Genomic DNA, 19,301 nt, shown 5'->3' with positions numbered 1-19,301 from the left:
AACACCCATATTCTGTAAAAAAATAGACCAATAGTATAACAGGAAATTAGGAATTGCCCAACCCCCTCTGTCTCTAGATAAAGTAAATTTTTTTAGAGCTCTTCTAGATCTATGATAGCTCCAGAGAAACCTGGAGCACATTCTTTCAATCCGATTGAATATAGACATAGGGAATAACAGTGGAATAGTTCTAAATAAATACAAAAACTTAGGAAAAATAAGCATTTTCAAGACGTTGCTACGACCATATAATGATAAATGTAAGTTATCCAATTTCTCCAAAATTTTATTAGTAGACACTATTACAGTATCAGTATTTATTTGAACAATTTTATCAATATCCGCAGTTATTTTGATCCCAAGATACATAGATTCCACCTCAAAATGCATGTCTTGTGGACGTCCAAACTCTGAATGAAGCAATTGGGTCTTAGCAACGTTAAGCTTATATCCAGAGTGCTTACCGAAATTCTCCGAAGCTTGTATTAGCTTGGGAAGGGCAGACTTAATATCTGAAGTAACAATAGCTATATCGTCTGCATATGCAAAAACCTTATAAGCTATGTCATGTATGCAGACTGGTTTTATTCCAGCATTATTATCCAAGCTACTTAAGAAGGGCTCGATATACAGAGCAAATAGCAAAGGCGATGTAGGACAACCTTGCCTTGTCCCCCTAGTGATTATAATATTACCAGAAAGATGGCCTGCTATCCGAAGCGTTGCTTTTGGGTTTTTTTATAAAGCCTGAATAGCCTTGATAAATTCCACCGGAAAGCCCTTCCAAACTAACGTTGACCACAAAAAATTCCAGCATACCCGATCAAACGCTTTTTCAGCGTCCAATAAAACGACTGCAAGAGAAGAGCTCGTAGCCTGCGCCCAATCTAATAAGGAGATGATCCTCTTAATATGATCTGTCGTATCCCGACCTGAAATAAATCCATGTTGTCTCTTAGATACCAAAGAAGACATAAAACTGTTTAATCTGTTTGCAATAACTTTGGAATAAATTTTACTATCCACATTAAGGAGGGATATAGGTCTATAAGATCCCATGTCCGTATCTAGCTTACCTTTCTTCAAGAAAATTACTATAGTGGCCATTGACCAAGAAGCCGGGGGATTGCCTAGAAAAGCTTGTTGGCATACTAACAATAAGTCATTTTTTAGCATGTTCCTGAACGTACGATAGAACTCCAAGGGGATTTGATCTGGACCCATAGCTTTACCCAAAGCTAAAGCTAATATCGCTCTTTCAACTTCCTCCCATGTTATTGGGGCCTTTAAGCTTATTACCTGTGCCTCGGTAAGTCCTGTGGTTGGGACTCCCATAATCCTTCCCATGATCTAAAATCTCTGATGCCGGAGGTTTGTAAAGAGATTGGTAAAAGCTTTGAAAAGCCCCCAGAACCCCTTCTCTCGTTTCTTGCAAAACCCCATTTACATCTCTAATTTTAGATATATCATTATATGCAGCTTTTTGCCTTATTCTTTTAGCCAAAATTTTTCCAGTTTTTTCGCCAAATTCATATGCCAACTCCTTGTGTTGCTTATATTTTAAGGCTATTTTATCCGCCAGATTAGAATACACTCTAGCCCTATTCACAACGAGTTCTTTCTGGGCCCCTTCCAGATCCCTACCCAGCCTAATTGTCTCAGCCAATTTCTGCTCGGATAGCATAACCGACCTAAAATCTTCTTTATATTTACTTAACAATAATTTACGTCGTGATAGAGAGAAGCTAAGGGTTTCCCCTCGGACTACTGCTTTAAAAGCATCCCATATAGTTTGTGTAGAAGCTGTACCTTTATTGAGCAAGAAAAACTCCTGTATCACTTTGACCATAAATTGACAATATTCCTTATCCCCGATCAAGCTCCGTTCAAAAGACCATGAATGCGGTCTATTCTCTGTTTGTGGATCAAGTGACAATCCCAGAACTAGTGGGTTATGATCAGATATAAGTTTAGGTAAAATCTCTAACTCAATTTTACCTTGATATTCTAAAGAAACAAAGAAATAATCTAGTCTGACAAATTTTTTGTGTGGAGCAGAATAAAAAGTATATCCCAAATCATTCATATGAATAGCATTCCAGGTATCAAACAGGCCGTGATCTATAATGACCTCTCTTAGTGCTGTAAACAAACCGGGCTTCCTCCCCTTATATAATGAGGATGTCCTGATATTAAAATTGGCATCGAGGTGAATATTCAAGTCCCCACATAACACCAGAGGCTGTGGCCATTGAGCGAGCTCAAGGTTGAGAAAATACATAAGCTCCGTATCGTCCAGATTAGGTCCATAAAGATTACAAACAGTAAATCTGCATTGCCCAATCTGGCATAAGCTAATCACCCAACGCCCCCATTTATCCTCTGCTGATTTAACACATACCCCCAAGCCTCGTTTCATGAGAATGGCGACTCCCCTCTTCACCCCAGTTTGTTTAGAGCATGCAATCAGTTCTAGCCCAAGTTTCTTTAGACAATTCCTTTTAGCCCATGGAATGTGAGTTTCTTGCAAACAGAGTAAATCAACATTAATAATCTGAATAAATTTAATGAACACCTCTCTTTTTTTCACATCGTTTAGCCCGCAAATATTGAGTGAACAAATTTTTATCTTCTTAGCCATGAGACCAGTTTGAGAGACCAAAAAAGGACCAACCTCTTCACATAATGCTTGGCCAAAGTGATTAAGATGATATACTGTCTATTCCTTTTTTTTTTATTATCCTTAACATGAGAATTAAGGTTTCCTAGCTCAAAGAATTCGTGTGACCAGGCAATTGATGATTTTTCACCCCCCGTGCCCACTTCACTCAACACCCCCCCAACCCAAAAAACCCACCCCTCCCCTCCGCCCCCCACATACCACCCCTCCCACCCATCCCACCCAAACCACCACATGAAGCATAGGGATAAACAGCCCTAATAAGATGGTCTACCGCTTTCCCTCTCCCAGCTACAAGGAGAAACTTAATAGGAATCAGATCCCTCGCACATATTAAATCCTATGTTTAACTTTAGGACTCCTAAATGCCTTCTGTGAATACCGAAAGCCTTAAAATTAGGATTTTTCTCAGTTTAGGAGTCCTACGGTTAGGACTCCTAACTTTACAACTACTAAACTGAGAAAAATCCTAATTTTAAGGCTTTCGGTATTCACAGAAGGCATTTAGGAGTCCTAAATTTAGGACTACTAAATTGAGAAAAATCCTAATTTTAAGACTTTCGGTATTCACAGAAGGCATTTAGGAGTCCTAAAGTTAGGAGTCCTAACTATACTACTACTAAACTGAGAAAAATCCTAATTTTAAGACTTTCGGTATTCACAGAAGGCATTTAGGAGTCCTAAACTTAGGAGTCCTAAATTTAGGACTACTAAATTGAGAAAAATCCTAATTTTAAGACTTTCGGTATTCACAGAAGGCATTTAGGAGTCCTAAAGTTAGGAGTCCTAACTATACTACTACTAAACTGAGAAAAATCGTAATTTTATGGCTTTCGGTATTCACAGAAGGCATTTAGGAGTCCTAAAGTTAGGACTCCTAACTTCTGTGAATACCAAAATGAGTAAGTGCCTTCTGTGAATACCAAAATGAGTAAGTGCCTTCTGTGAATACCAAAATGGTAGTAAGTTTAGGATTTTGTCTTAAGTTAGTTCTGTGAATCGGGCCCTAAGTTTCCAGCCACTACTTCTCACATTTCCCACACATTTACTACATGGTGGAGACCTCCACACAGAAAATATAGGAGAGGTAGAGGCTGATATGTAGGTTTATGAATATTGTTTTGTAATACGTGAGTAGTGCTAATGGAATGCTACTTTATTTAGTACAAAATGCAGTTTGTGACTAAACCCCATAGAGACAAGGTCTGTCTAGATTTTATTGTCATAGTGTACCTGAAATTACAGCAATAACAGGGATGTTCGATGGATTCTGATTTTGAATCTAAGGAGCCCCTGAACACTTAATATGACAATGTATTTGTATGGGAATGTTTTATTTTATACACCATTAAAAATATTCCTTTTAATTAAGTCCTTTTTTAATAAGAATGCTTGACAATGATATATTACTGTTGATTGTGGGTATGCCAGGTTGATAAACTGAGGATTATTGCACTTATTGGTACAGTGTGGATTTTCAGGATCTGAATTAAGCCTGGGCAAAGCACTACGCTACGCTCGCGTAGTTTGTGAAGTTTGGCTACTTCGCACTACGCGAATTGCATGTAGCACAGTGCAAACACGTGGTGCCGCGGTCATTTTTTGCTTGCTCGTGGTCCTCAACGACCGCGAGCACGCAAAATGACATCCCGGCGAGACTTTATCCTCGTTCGCGATCAGCAACATCAAGTTGTCAATCGCAAGCGTGGAAAATAAACCTCCCGGCGAGATTCTCAACGAGGGGAGGTCAGGTTTCTCATTGCGATTGGTCGCGTATGCTCGCGACCGCTCGCGATGAGAAACTACCAGTCCGCATTGAGAAAGCTGCAGTTTGAGTAAAAATCTACTTGAGCGGCAGAAAACTACAGCTCGTACTGTGCAAGATGCCGTTTTCAATGATTGCACAGTGCCGGATGCTTGTCCACACTGTGCAATCATTGAAAACGGCATCTTGCACAGTGCGAACAAGGTACTACACAGTTTGCGAAGTGCTATGCGTAGCTCACGTAGTGCAAAGTGCACTTTGCGTAGCTACCCGTAGCGCTACTTCGCGAACTACGCCCAGGGTTAATCGGAATGCCACCTTTTGAAAGGTTATACTGAGCACTGGTAAACAGTGACAAGTATATTGTTTAGTTGGTACCATGTTACCACTTATTGAGGGTCTAAACTGGCATAATAATTCTTGATTATAAGTCTAACTTCAATTTACTTGCACAAATAATGTAATCATATTGCATGGTACAGCTAACAATACTTTGTGTGGTAATATGTTACAACCAAGATGGTTTAGAGTACGTAAACAAATGAAGATTAGTGTGGTGTTTACATAGTGATAATAATAACAATGTTGAATTGTACAGTTCTGTCTTTGTTGATTAGCTCATGTATGAAACATTAAAACAAAAAAGGCCGAACACAATGAAAAATTCACAAGAAAGAATGTGCTTATATCATCAAACATTCCTAAAGTTATAGGAAGTTCAAATAAGAAAGTGAGGGGTACCTGAAAAAATAAAATAAATACAGCAATGTTAACACAGCAAAGTCAAGTACAGTGGTCTTCATATTCTTCTGTGTCTACCAACCACTGAGTAAAAAAGGTATCATGTTAAAATATTTTTTCATTAAAAATTAATACTGCTCTCATACCATGTTAGACACTAAGGAGCTTATTTCCAAGCCCCTTGCGCCACCTGTAAGTCATTTTTTCCATAAGTAAAGTGATGCACAAGGGACTTGTAAACAAGTCACTAAGTGATGTTTGTTTAGGCTAAAATCAACGATACCTGAATAATCAATATGACATTTGAACCTTGTTTAAAAAGAGATTTCAAAGAATGATAGAAAAATGCTTTCCTTATTTTGCCCTGCAAGGACATTTCAGTATCAAAATACTGTTGGAATGTATAGGTGGAATGTTAGACCTGGCACCATTGGCGTGGGCCTCCCATCCATTTTTTGCTGTTACCTCATGTGTTTTTGCTGGTGTTAGATGCTTTGGGCACTGTGCCACTGCTGTCCAGTGCCACAGTGCAAGTGCTCCCTACTATAAATGAATGTGTTGATTAGTGATTCCATGATTGACTGATTTGGTTTACCTGTCAGACCCTAGTATAGTGCACTGAGTGTGCCCAGGGCTTGTACATCCAAATGCTGCTGGTGGGCTTGGAGCACTGTTTGTGCCACCCATAGAAGCAGCCTTGTAAAATGTGTCTAAGGTCTGCCATTGCAGAGCCTGCGTGCAGTCTGGTACTGTCATGCTGACTGGGCAAGTGCACCCACTTGCCAGTCCCTAAACCTTCCCTTTTCTTCATATCAGACACCCCTATGGTAGACCCAAGGGCAGGGTGCATTGTAAGTAGAAGGTAGGACATGCCCTGATGTGTGTGGCATGTCCTAATAGTGAATTACAGCCATTTACGTTTTTCACTATTGCAAGGCTACCTTTTCTCCATAGGCCAGAATGGGCTGTTAGATTATTACATGTTTATAATCTTAACTGACTCAGAGAACATGGTAGAAATTCGAGTTTAGTATGCTTGAACTCAGAATGATAAAATACATCTTTTAGTGAAGGTGGTTTTAACATTCTGTGTTTGAAAATACCACTTTTAGAAAGTAGGTATTTTCTTGCCTAACCTTTCAAGACTGCCTCTGCTAGGTTGTGTATTCCTTTGTCTGGTTTCTGTGAGTGACAGGGTTGGGGGATTACAAGAGACAGGATGAGTCATCCCAGTGGTGAATAGAGAGATCTGCATCTAGATGGGAGGCAGGGGTTACACCTGAACCTTGAATAGGGCTGTGCCTGCCTTCCACAATGCTGGCTCCACCTCCTGGGGAGCGGCTGATGTCTCTGCCCTGCACAGTGAATGAAGAGAAGGAATCCTGTCAACAAAGTGCTCCAGGGCTGTACTTGCCTTCCACAATGCTGGCTCCACCTCCTGTGGGGCGTCTGATGTTTCTGCCCTACACTGTGAAAGGAAAGGAGAAGTCTGGTAAACAGAGTGCTCAGGAACTGGTTTGGACTGGGCAAAGGCCCCTCTCCCCTCAGAGAACAAAGGATTTTGGGGTATAAGTAGTGGGACCCTGATCCCAAGAATTTAGATCACTTTTGGAACAAGAAGAAACCTTTACTGAGGAGCGGAACCTGACGAAACTGTGGAGAGACAATCCCTATGCTGAAGTGCTGCTTGGGGGATTGGCCTGCAGTGGTTTGCCTGACTGCCAAAGGAAGGAGAAGAGACTTTGTGTGCTTATTTCAACTTGTAAGGATCTCCAAGGGCTTGGAACAGAGCTTGCCTCCTGCTGAAGTCTCAGGGACAACAGACTTCAGACTTCAACCCCCAGCTCCCCAGAGTTCTTTGGAAGTGCCTGCTGCTGTTTTGGGACTTCTGAGGGACTGAGCGTCGCAAGGAGCTGGAAGCGCGACTCAACGAAGCCGAAGCGTGTCGCCGTCGCTGCTGCTGCCGTCGCACTTCTGAACAAGGGTGTCGCCGCTGGAGTTGTCGCACTGCACCGCATCGAGAGAAGCGTCTCGCAACGAAGAGGAACCGTGTCGCCGTCCCTGCTGCCTGCCGTCGCACTTCTGAACAAGGGTATTGCCGCTGGAGTTGTCGCACTGCACCGCCTCGAGAGAAGGGTCTCGCAATGAGGAAGAAGCGTGTCGCCGTCGCTGCCGTCACACTTCTGAACAAGGGTGTCGCCTCTGGAACTGTCGCATTGCACCGCATTGAGGAAAGCGCCTCGCATCCCAAGAGAAGCGCGCTGCCATCGGAGCTGCTGCCGTCGCATTTCTGAACAAGGATGTCGCCGCTGTAATTGTCGCATTGTGCGGAAGCTTCACTTAAACTGGGAGAAGAGTGTCGCAGCTGAAGCTGTTGCCGTCGCACTTCTGAACAAGGGTGTCGCCGCTGCAGTCCACGCATCGAACCGAGAACTTCTCGTATCCCCAGAGAAGCGTGCCGCATCTGGAAGATCTTCACGTCTTTATTTCTTTGCACCAGAACTTTGCCGCATTTCCATCGCTGCGACATTGCTTGTCGTGGAAGCTCAACGCATCGTAAGGTACATTGACGCAAAGTGTCGCCTCTTAAGAACTGAAGATGAACTAAGCTAAAAAACTACCATCTTAAAGTAATAGTATTGTGTATTTTTGTCGTTTATGGTCTTGTGGTAAATCTATATAAATTTGATATAAAACCTGTGTGGTGTCCATTTGTAGTGTTGTCACTGGATTACTGTATGTGGTCAAAAATGCTTTACACACTGCCTCTGAGATAAGCCTGTCTGCTTGTGCCAAGCTACCAAGGGGGTGAGCAAGGGTTATTGTAGGAGTGTACCCCCTTACCCTGACTAGAGGCAAGGGTCCCTATTTGTCACAAGTACCTACCTGTGCCAACTAGAGACCCCCAAATCTAACATTGGTGGTCAGCGGTGAGGATTCTGGACTTGCATTTGTGACTTATGTACAGTGATTGGTGAACACTACTTAGTGAGTGCAGACCATAACGCAACCACATACTTTTTGGTAGATTCCTTTTTGGGATTTTCTATTTTTGAAAGATGCCAAATTCAATTGTCATGGGAGATACAGAATCCATAGCCTCTATTGATTGTGATTGGGAAGAAGAGAAGCTAGAAAGCTACAAAGCAAGCTAGCTGAAGTACTTCTGCAAGAAATTCAAGGTTTCCACTGTTGAGTGCACCAAGAAGGAAGAGTTCTACAAGGCACTGAGGGCCTGGGTAGAAGCAAGGAAAACCCCTCAAATTGAGGAGGGGATGACCATGCAGATGTACAGCTGGAAGGGCCAGTGGCCCAAGGAGGAAGGAAAGTACCTTCCCCCGCAGGTAGTAGTGCTTCTGGCAAGAGTCTGTCTCCAGAGGAGTTGGAGGACAGAGAGAGATCTAGGAGGTACGAAATGGAGATGACCAAGTTCAAGGTGAACAGGCAACTGGAGTTAGAAAATAGGAGATTAGACATAGAGGGAAAAAGGTTACAGTTTGAGTATGAAGAGGTTTTGAAGGAGTTGGAGTTTAAAACCAAGAGTTTAGAGGTTACTCCCTCTGGTGGCAGCGTACCGTCAGTGCCTGTGGAAGCTAGAGTATACATTCCCAAAGATGTGGTGAAAGAATTTTATAAAAATGATGATATTGGGCAGTGGTTCAGAGTCTATGAGGTAGCCATGTCTTCCCACCGGGTCCCTGAGAGAGATTGGGGAGCGGGGTTGTGGGGAAGGTTCCTTAGTGAGGGACGGGACACACTGTTAGACTTGCCTTCAGACGTCCACAATTCATACAGCCACATGAAGGATGCATTATTGTCTAGGTATGGTTTGTCCCCTGAACTCTATAGACAGAGGTTCAGGAAATGCAACAAGTTAGAAAACAGTACCTGGGTAGAATATATCACTTTCTTTTGCAGAGCATTGGATGGTTGGGTGAAGGGCAGCAAGGTTAATGATTTTCAAGGTCTCTTTGATTTGATTGCATGGGAGCACTTGTCTGATAATTGTTTTCCAGAGCTGTGCCAGCATCTGATAGATAGCAAGCTGAATAACCCTAGGAAGCTTGCTGAGGAGGCGGACCGCTGGGTTAGCTCCAGGGTCCACAAGGGTCACATGGGAGACTCAGCCAAAGGTGGGCAGGGTCCCCAGCAGAAGAGTGGGGGGGACAAGGGTAAACAGAAGGAGTTCCGTAAAGAGCCCCAAAGTAGTCCCCAAGAGAACCAAGGGAAAGGTTCCCAGCCTCCCCCTGAGAGAAAGCAGGGGGTCCCGACAGGTAGTCCTGTTCCACAGGGGCCCCTGAAATGTTACAAATGTGGGGACCTGGGTCATAAGGCGAATTATCCCAGGTGCCGCCTATTTGGAAAGACAGCACCCACTGGTGCTCCGCCCCGGCAGATGGCTAGTGTAGCCTTTGGTGAGGAGATTAATGTCCAAGGTGGGTGGGGTCCCGCAGAGATGTCCCTCGTCTCTTTAGGAGACTGTGAGGTGGTCCCAGGGACCCAACTGCCCAGGAACACTAAGAAATACGGGCAGTGGGTGACCATCAATGGCCACAAGGTGGATGCTCTTGGAGATATAGGAGCCAGTGCGACAGCTGTCAAGTGTCACCTGGTGTCTCAAAAGCAGATTGTCCCTCGTGCATTTTGCCGAGTTGTTTCCGCCGACAACACAGAGAGCCATTGTCCAATGGCTCAGGTTCCCTTTGAGTGGGGGGTGGGGTCTCTGGTACTCTTCAGGTAGCTGTGAGGCCCGCCATGCCTGTTGACTGTTTGTTGGGGAACAATTTGGAGAGCTCACCTTGGGGAAAGGTGGAGAAGAGTACTCACCTGGAGATGTTGGGTCTGCCTGACTGGGCGTGTGTGACCACCCGGTCAATAGCAGCCAGTAGGGGTGCTCAAGAGGACCTGGAGCCTGAGAGGGAGGCCCAGGAACCTGCCTTAGAGAGAAGAGGCCGGGGGCGCGGGAAAACGGCCCCCGAAGTTCCCACGGCCCAGGAGGAGGTAGACCCTGAGGGGGATGCCCTGGAGCCTACCGGGGAACAAGTAGCTGAGCTGGGGGACCTGCCTAAGCTGACCCATTGGCAGCATGAAGGAGGCCCCTCCAGGGAAGAATTCTGCAGGGAGCAGAGAGAATGCCCATCTCTTGAGGGTTTGCGGCGACAGGCTGCAAGCCAGGCAGCAGGTGATCAGTCAGGATCACATTGGATTTACTGGGAGAATGGTCTCCTGTATAGTGAGCCTAAGGTTGCTGAACCTGGGTCAGGCCGTGTGCTGGTGGTACCCCAGAGTTTCAGAGCCTTCCTACTGGGGCTGGCTCATGATGTGCCATTAGCAGGACATTTGGGGCAGGACAAGACCTTTGAAAGGCTTGTCACCCACTTTCATTGGCCCCAAAAGCGCAAGCATTCAGACACCCATTGAAGGACCTGTCAGACTTGCCAGGCAAGTGGAAAGAGTGGGAGGAAGCAGAAGGCTCCTCTCCAGCCATTCCCTGTGGTCAGTACCCCCTTTGAACGGGTGGGGATTGACATTGTGAGGCCACTGGACCTCAAGACAGCCATGGGCAACAGGTCCATCCTGGTCTTGGTGGACCATGCCACCCGGTACCCGGAAGCCATACCTCTGAGGACAGTGACGGCCCCCATGGTGGGACGAGCACTGATGGGTATTTTCTCCCGAGTGGGATTCGCTCGCGAGGTAGTGTCTGACCGGGCAACCAACTTCATCTCTAAGTAAATGAAGTCCCTGTGGCAGGAGTGTGGGGTAACTTACAAGTTCACCACTCCATACCACCCCCAAGGAAACGGGTTGGTTGAAAGGTTTAACCGAACCCTGAAAGGCATGATAATGGGTCTTGAGGAACCCATGAGGCGCAAGTGGGACGTCCTCTTACCATGCCTACACTTTGCATACCGTGAGGTGTCACAGAAATCTCTAGGGTTCAGTCCCTTTGAGCTTCTCTATGGACACCCAGTCAGAGGACCTCTGAGTCTGGTCAAGGAAGGCTGGGAGCAATGTCCCAGGAAACCTCCCCAGGATGTATATAGCTACATGCTGGCCTTCAAGAACCAGACTAGGCGTTTCAGGCAACTCGCTGAGGCGAATCTGGAAGCCAACCAGGAGGAGATGAAGCGATGGTATGACCAGAATGCCACTCTGGTAGAGCTACAGCCTGGTCAGAAAGTATGGGTCATGGCCCCAGTGGAGCCCTGCGTGCTCCAAGATAAGTTGACCGGACCGTTTGAGGTTGTGGAGCGCAAGAGTCCAGTTACCTACTCGGTGGACTTGCGGTCTCCCAGGAACCCCTTTAGGGTCCTGCATGTCAACCGCCTTAAGCCCCATTTGGAGAGGTCCGAAGTGGGCATGCTCTTAGCAGCAGATGCTGGAATGGAGGAGGAGACTGAGCCTCTTCCTGACCTCCTGTCTGTAACAGAGCAAGATGGGTCAGTGGATGGTGTTAACCTCTCCTCCACCCTGACCCCTGAGCAACAGAATGACTGCCGCCAGTTGCTGGGACAGTTTTCTGACCTCTTCTCCCTGGTTCCTGGTATCACAGATTGATGTGTCCATGATGTAGATACAGGAGAGAGCTTACCTGCGAAGCACAAAACGTACAGGGTAACTGACAGGGTGAGGGCTTGCATCAAAGAAGAAGTCTCAAAGATGCTTGCGCTGGGGGTGATTGAGTCATCTAGCAGTCCTTGGGTCAGCCCAGTGGTCTTGGTCCCAAAGGCTGGAGCGCCGGGTGCCACACCCGAACTTCGGTTCTGTGTGGAATACCGAGGGCTCAATTCGGTCACGAAGACTGACGCGAACCCCATTCCCAGAGCTGATGAGCTCATTGATCGGCTAGGGGCTGCCCGGTACCTCAGCATGTTTGATTTAACGTCTGGGTACTGGCAGATCGCCTTGACTGATGGGGCAAAGGAGAGGTCAGCATTCTCCACACCAGATGGGCATTTCCAGTTCCGGGTTATGCCCTTTGGGATGAAGAATGCCCCTGTCACCTTTCAGAGGTTGGTCAAACAGGTGTTGGTTGGACTGGATGAATTCAGTGCCGCCTACCTGGATGACATCGCAGTGTTCAGCGCCAGTTGGGAAGAACATCTGCACCACCTCTGGGAAGTATTGTTGGTGCTGCAGAAGGCAGGCCTCACGATCAAGGCGAGTAAGTGCCAGATCGGGCAGGGTTCTGTGGTGTACTTGGGACACCAAGTTGGGAGCGGCCAGGTGGCGCCCCTACAGCCCAAGATTGAAACCATCCTGGCTTGGGAACCCCCCAAAACCCAGACAGAGGTGAGAGCCTTTTTAGGACTCACAGGGTACTACAGGAGGTTTGTCAAGGGGTATTCCAACATTGTTGCGCCCTTGACAGAGCTAACTTCCAGGAAGCAGCCCAAGAAAGTGATTTGGACTGACACCTGTCAGAAAGCTTTTGAGGCCCTGAAAGCTGCCATGTGCACGGCGCCTGTGCTCTTGGCACCCAACTTCTCCAAAGAGTTTATCGTTCAGACAGACAATTCAGAGCATGGTGTGGGGGCTGTTTTGTCACAGATGAATGAGGAGCACCTATATCAACCTGTAGCCTTCATCAGTAGGAGGCTACTTCCACGGGAACAGAGGTGGAGTGCTATTGAGCGTAAGGCCTTTGCTGTGGTCTGGGCACTGAAGAAGCTGAGACCATACCTGTTTGGGACTCACTTCTGGGTTCAGACAGACCACAGGCCCCTCAGATGGTTAATGCAGATGAGGGGTGAGAATCCAAATCGGTTGAGGTGGTCCATTTCCCTACAGGGTATGGACTTTACGGTGGAACACCGCCCTAGTACAGAACACACCAACGCTGATGGTCTGTCCAGATTTTTCTGCCTTAGTGATGAGAACTCCCAGGAGGTAGGGTAGTTCTCCCCACATTTCAGCTGGAGGGGATACGTGTTAGACCTGGCACCATTGGCGTGGGCCTCCCTTCCATTTTTTGCTGTTGTCTCATGTGTTATTGCTGGTGTTAGATGCTTTGGGCACTGTGCCACTGCTGTCCAGTCCCACAGTACAAGTGCTCCCTACTATAAATGAATGTATTGATTAGTGATTCCATGATTGACTGATTGGTTTACCTGTCAGACCCTAGTATAGTGCACTGCGTGTGCACAGGGCTTGTAAATCCAAATGCTGCTGGTGTGCTTGCAGCACTGGCTGTGCCACCCACAGAAGCAGCCTTGTAAAATGTGTCTAAGGTCTGCCATTGCAGAGCCTGCGTGCAGTCTGGTACTGTCATGCTGAGTGACCTGGGGGTCTCTAGTTGGCAGAGGTAGGTACCTTTGACCAAATAGGAACCCTTGCTTCTAAGTGAGGGAAAGGGGATTACACTACTGGATAACCCCTACTCACTCCCTTGGTAGCTTGGAACGAGCAGACAGGCTTATCTCAGAGGCAGTGTGTTAAGCATTTGTGAACACATACAGTAATACAGTGAAAACACTACAGATGGACACCACATAGGTTTTATAAAAATAAGTATTCTTTATATAGACTTAACACAAGACCACAAACGACAAAAAGCCACAATATTGTACTCAAAATAGACTTAAAGATGGTAGAAGTCACTTAGTTCAAGTTGATGATAAATGCGACACAGTTTTCACAAAACAAACAAAAGGTTTGGCAGGGATGGAGATGAGTCAGTTCCTTACTTCGGGGAGACGATGCATCGCGCCTCAATGCTTGCGCAGAATAAGGAATGCGACTTGGTCCTTACCGGAGAGGAGGTGATGCGTTGATTCTCGAACTGCGTTCCGCTTACAATGCGACAAGATGGCGCCTCGATGCGATGTGACAATCCGGTGCAATGCTATAAGATGGTGTCCTTGATGTGACGATGTGAAGACAATGCGTGCACGCCCGGCAGCTGGTCAGCGAGCTCTGTAACTTTGGAGCCGCGCCCGCGACAGGCCCTGCGACACGCTTCTCTGGTGATGCGATGGCGACCTCTGCGGCAGAGACACAGTTTTCAGGTGATGCGTCGGGTAACAGCTTTGACGAATTCAGGCTTCTCTGGTGATGCGGCGGCGACCTCTGTGGCGGCGACACGCTTCTCCAGCGATGCGATGGTAACAGCTGCAACACGCTTCTTCTCGTTGAGTTGCGCTTCCAGCTCCTAGCGACACGCAGGCTTCTGCAAACAGAATTCCCAGCAAGGAAATCCAGAGGGGAGCTGCTGGTGAAGTCTTTTGTCCCTGAGACTTCAGCAGGAGGCAAGCGCAAGTTCAAACCGTTGGAGTAATATTCTGCAAGATGATGAAAGTTCTTTGAAAGTTCCTTCTCCTCTCCTTGGCACTGGAAGCACCACTGTAGGCCAACCAGCAACAAAGCACACTGGCAGGGACCAGTCCAGCTCCTACAGCTTCCTTGGTTTTTCTCCTTGGCAGAGGTATGTCTTGTTGTTCCAGAAGTGATCTAAAGTCTTGAGGTCTGGGCGCTCATATTTACATAGTACAAACCAGTTCTGTGCAGTCCTGGAGCACTTTGTTGACAGGACTCCTTCTTTCCTTTGGCAGGGTGGGCCAGGAACATCAGACGCACCACAGGAGGTAGAACCAGAGGTGTGGAAAGCAGGCACAGCCCTATTCAGACCCAGGTGTGACCCCTCCCACCACTCTACATGCAGATAGGTCTATCCAGCCCTGTGCTGACTCACCCTGTCTCCTGGAATCCCCCAGCCCCTGTCACTCACAAAACCAGACACACAATACACAAGCTAGCAGAGGCAGGCTGCATGGTTAGGTAAGAAAATACCTACTTTCTAAAAGTGGTATTTTCAAACACAGAAAGTTAAAACCAAATTCACTAAAAGATGTATTTTATCATTCTGAGTTCAGGCATTCTAAACTCGGATTTCTACATGTTACCAGGGTCAGTTAGGATTATAAGGTGTTATAATCAAACTGCCCCTTCTGGCCTATGGGGACTGGTAGCCTTGCAATAGTGAAAAATGAAAATGGCTGTAATTCACTATTAGGACATGCCACACACACCAGGGCATGTTCCACCTTAAACTTACAAAGCACCCTGTCCTTGGGCCTACCTTAGGGGTGTCTGATATGAAGAAAAGGGAAGGTTTAGGGACTGGTGAGTGGGTGCACTTACCCAGTCAGCATGGCAGTACTAGACTGCACACAGGCTCTGCAATGGCAGGCCTGAGACACACTTTACAAGCTGCTTCTGTGGGTGGCACAACCAGTGCTGCAAGCCCACCAACAGCATGTGATCTACAAGCCCTGGGCACACATGGTGCACTATACTAGGGTCTGACAAGTAAATCAAATACGCTAATCATGGAAACACCAATCATGGAGTCACTAATCAATACATCAATTTAACATAGGGAGCACTTGCACTGTGGCACTGAATAGCAGTGGCACATTGCCCAAAGCATCTAAACCAACAAAACATATCAAAAACAGAGGAGGCAATAAGAAAAAATGGAAGAGAGTCTCACGATAATGGTACCAGGTCTAACACGTGTCCCCTCCAGCTGAAATGTGGGGAGAACTACCCTTCCCTTTGGGCGTTCTCTTCACTAAGGCAGAAAAATCTGGACAGACCATCAGCATTGGCGTGTTCTGTACCAGGTCGGTGTTCCACCGTAAAGTCCATCCCCTGTAGGGAAATGAACCACCTCAACAACTTTGGGTTCTCACCCCTCATCTGCATCAACCATCTGAGGGGCCTGTGGTCTGTCTGGAAGTGAGTCCCAAACAGTTATGGTCTCAATTTCTTCAGTGCACAGACCACAGCAAATGCCTCACGCTCAATTGCACTCCACCTCTGTTCCCATGGAAGTAACCTCCTACTGATGAAGGCTACAGGTTGGTCTAGGCCCTCCTCATTAATCTGTGATAGAACAGCCCCTACACCATGCTCTGAAGCGTCTGTTTGGACAATTAATTCCTTTGAGAAGTTGGGTACCTGAAGCACGGATGCTGTGCACACGGCAGTCTTCAGGGCGTCAAAAGCCTTCTGACAGGTGTCAGTTCAGTTCACTTTCTTGTGCTGCTTCCTGGAAGTCAGCTCAGTCAAGGGTGCAACAATGTTGCCATACCCCTTGACAAACCTTCTGTAGTACCCCATGAGTCCTAAAAAGGCTCTCACCTGTGTCTGAGTCTTTGGGGGTTCCCATGCCAGGATGGTATCAATCTTGGGTTGTAGGGGCGCCACCTGGCCGCTCCCCACCTGGTGCCCCAAGTATACCACAGAACCCTGCCTGATCTGGCACTTACTCACCTTGATCGTGAGAACTGCCTTTCGCAGTACCATCAACACTTCCCAGAGGTGGCGCAGATGTTCTTCCAAACTGGCGCTGAACACTGCATGTCATCCAGGTAGGCGGCACTGAAATCCTCCAGTCCAGCCAACACCTGGTTGACCAACCTCTGAAAGGTGGCAGCGGCATTCTTCATCCCAAAGGGTATAACCCGGAATGTGGAGAATGCTGACCTCTCTTTGGCCCCATCAGTCAAAGTGATCTGCCAGTACCCATACGTCAAATCAAACGTGCTGAGGTACCCTGCAGCGCCTAGCCGAACAATGAGCTCATCAGCACTGGGGTTGGGGTGCACATAAGTCCTGGTGACTGAATTGAGCCCTCGGTAGCCCACGCAGAACCGGAGCTCGGGTGTGGCACCAGGCGCGGCAGCTTTTGAGACCAAGACCATTGGGCAGGCCCAAGGTCTGTTAGAGGACTCAATCACTCCTAAGGCAAATATCTTGGAGACTTCCTCCTTGATGTAAGCTCTGACCCTGTCAGTCACTGTGTAAGGTTGTGCTTCACAGGAGGACTGTCCCCTGTGTCCACATCATGGAGGCACCACTCAGTGACACCAGGAACCAGGGAAAACAAATCAGACCATTGTCCCAACAGTTGCCGAGAATCTTGCTGCTGATCAGGGGTCAGTGTGGCAGAGAGGCTGACCCCATTCACTGACCCATCTTGTTAGGTTGCAGACAGGAGGTCAGGAAGAGGCTCGGTCTCCTCCTCCATTCCATCATCTGTCGCAAGGAGCATGCCCACTTCGGGCCTCTCTAAGTGGGGCTTCAGGCGGTTAACATGCAGGACCCGCAAAGGGTTCCTTGGAGACTGCAAGTTCATCAGGCAGGTGACATCACTTTTACGCTCCACCACCTCAAATAGTCGGTCCACCTGTCCTGGAGTGCACAAGGCTCTACAGGGGCCATGACCCAAACTTTCTGTCCAAGTTGAAGCTCAATCAGAGTGGTATTCTGATCAAACCACTGGTTCATTTCCTCCTGGCTGGCTTCCAGATTCGCCTGAGCGAGCTGTCTGAATCGCCGAGTCTGGTTCCTGAAGGCCAGCATGTAACTATACATCCTGGGGAGGTTTCCTGGTAGATTGCTCCCAGCCTTCCTTGACCAGACTCAAAGGTCCTCTTACCTGGTGTCCATACAGCAGTTCAAAGGGACTGAACCCTAAGGACTTATGTGGCTCCTCACAGTAAGCAAAAAGAAGGCATGGCAAGAGGACGTCCCACTTGTGCCTCATAGGCTCCTCAAGACCCATAATCATGCCTTTAAGGGTCCGGTTGAATCTCTCAACCAGCCCATTACCTTGGGTTTGGTAAGGAGTGGTGAACTTGTATGTAACACCGCACTCCTGCCACAGGGACTTCATATAATTAGATATGAATTGGTACCACGGTCTGACACCACCTCTCTGGGGAACCCCACATGGGAGAAAATCCCCATCAGTGCATGTCCCACCACGGGGCCATCACTGTCCTGAGCGTGATGGCTTCCGGGTACCAGGTAGCATGGTCCACCAAGAATAGGATAAACCGGTTGCCCATGGCTGTCTTGGGGTCCAGTGGCCCCACAATTTCAATGCCCACCCGTTCAAAGGGGGTACTGACTACAGGGAAAGGTTGGAAAGGAGCCTTTTGCTTGCTTCCACTTTTCCCACTTTCCTGGCAAGTTTGACATGTCCTACAATGAGTGTCTGAACTCGTACGCATCTGGGTGCCAATAAAAGAGGATGACAAGCCTTTCAAAGGTCTTATCCTGCCCCAGATGTCCAGCTAAAGGCATATCATGAGCCAACCCCAGTAGGAAGGCTCTGAATCCCTGGGGTACCACCAGCAAACGGGCTGACCCAGGCTCAGCAACATTAGGCTCGCTATACAGGAGGTCGTTCTCCCAGTAGATCCAATGTGATCCAGACTGATCACCTTCTGCCTGGTTTGTGGCCTGTTGCCGCAAACCCTTAAGAGAAGGGCACTTCCTCTGTTCTGCACAAAATTTCTCCCTGAAGGGTCCTCCTTCTTGCTGCCAATGGGTCAGCTTAGGCAGGTCCCCCAGATCAGCAACTTGCTCCCCTGAAGGTTCCAGGACATCCCCCTCAAGGTCTGCCTCCTCCTAGACCGCGGGAACAATGGGGGCTGGTTTCCCACACCCGCTATCTCTTCTCTTTAAGGCAGGTTACTGGGCCATAGTTTCAGGCTCCAGGATCTCTTGAACACCCTTACTGGCTGCCATAGACCAAGTGGTCACACACGCCCACTCAGGCAGACCCAAAATCTCCAAATGAGACTTCTTCGCCACCTTAGCTCAAAGGGAGCTCTCCAAATCATTGCCCAACAGAAAATCCACAGGCATGGTGGCCTCACAGCAACTTGGAGAGTAGCTGAGACCCCCCCACTCAGAGGGAACTTGGGCCACCTCACACTGGCTCTGCGAGTTGCCCGCAGCAACTACAGGGAAGAATGCATGGGGGATAACCTGCTCCTTGGACATCAACCGTCAAATGACAGCTGTCACACTAACCCCGGTGTCCCATAGAGCTTCCACCCTATGGCCATTGATGATCATCCACTGCCTATATTTCTTAGTGTTATCAGACAGCTGGGTCTTAGGGGCCATCTCAAAGTCTCTTAAAGAGACAAGGGACATTTCTGCGGGACCCCACCCACCTTGGGCACCCATCTCCTCCCCTCCCAGGTCTACACTCGCCATCTGACGGGGTGGCGCACATGGTGGTGTTTTGGAATCCTTCATGGGACACTGTGCATCATACCAACGGTGGCCCACTTGACCACACGAAAAGCA

This window comes from Triturus cristatus, chromosome 5_2, assembly GCF_964204655.1.
Source record: "Triturus cristatus chromosome 5_2, aTriCri1.1, whole genome shotgun sequence".
Taxonomy (NCBI): domain Eukaryota; kingdom Metazoa; phylum Chordata; class Amphibia; order Caudata; family Salamandridae; genus Triturus; species Triturus cristatus.
Note: the sequence above shows the minus strand (reverse complement) of the source record.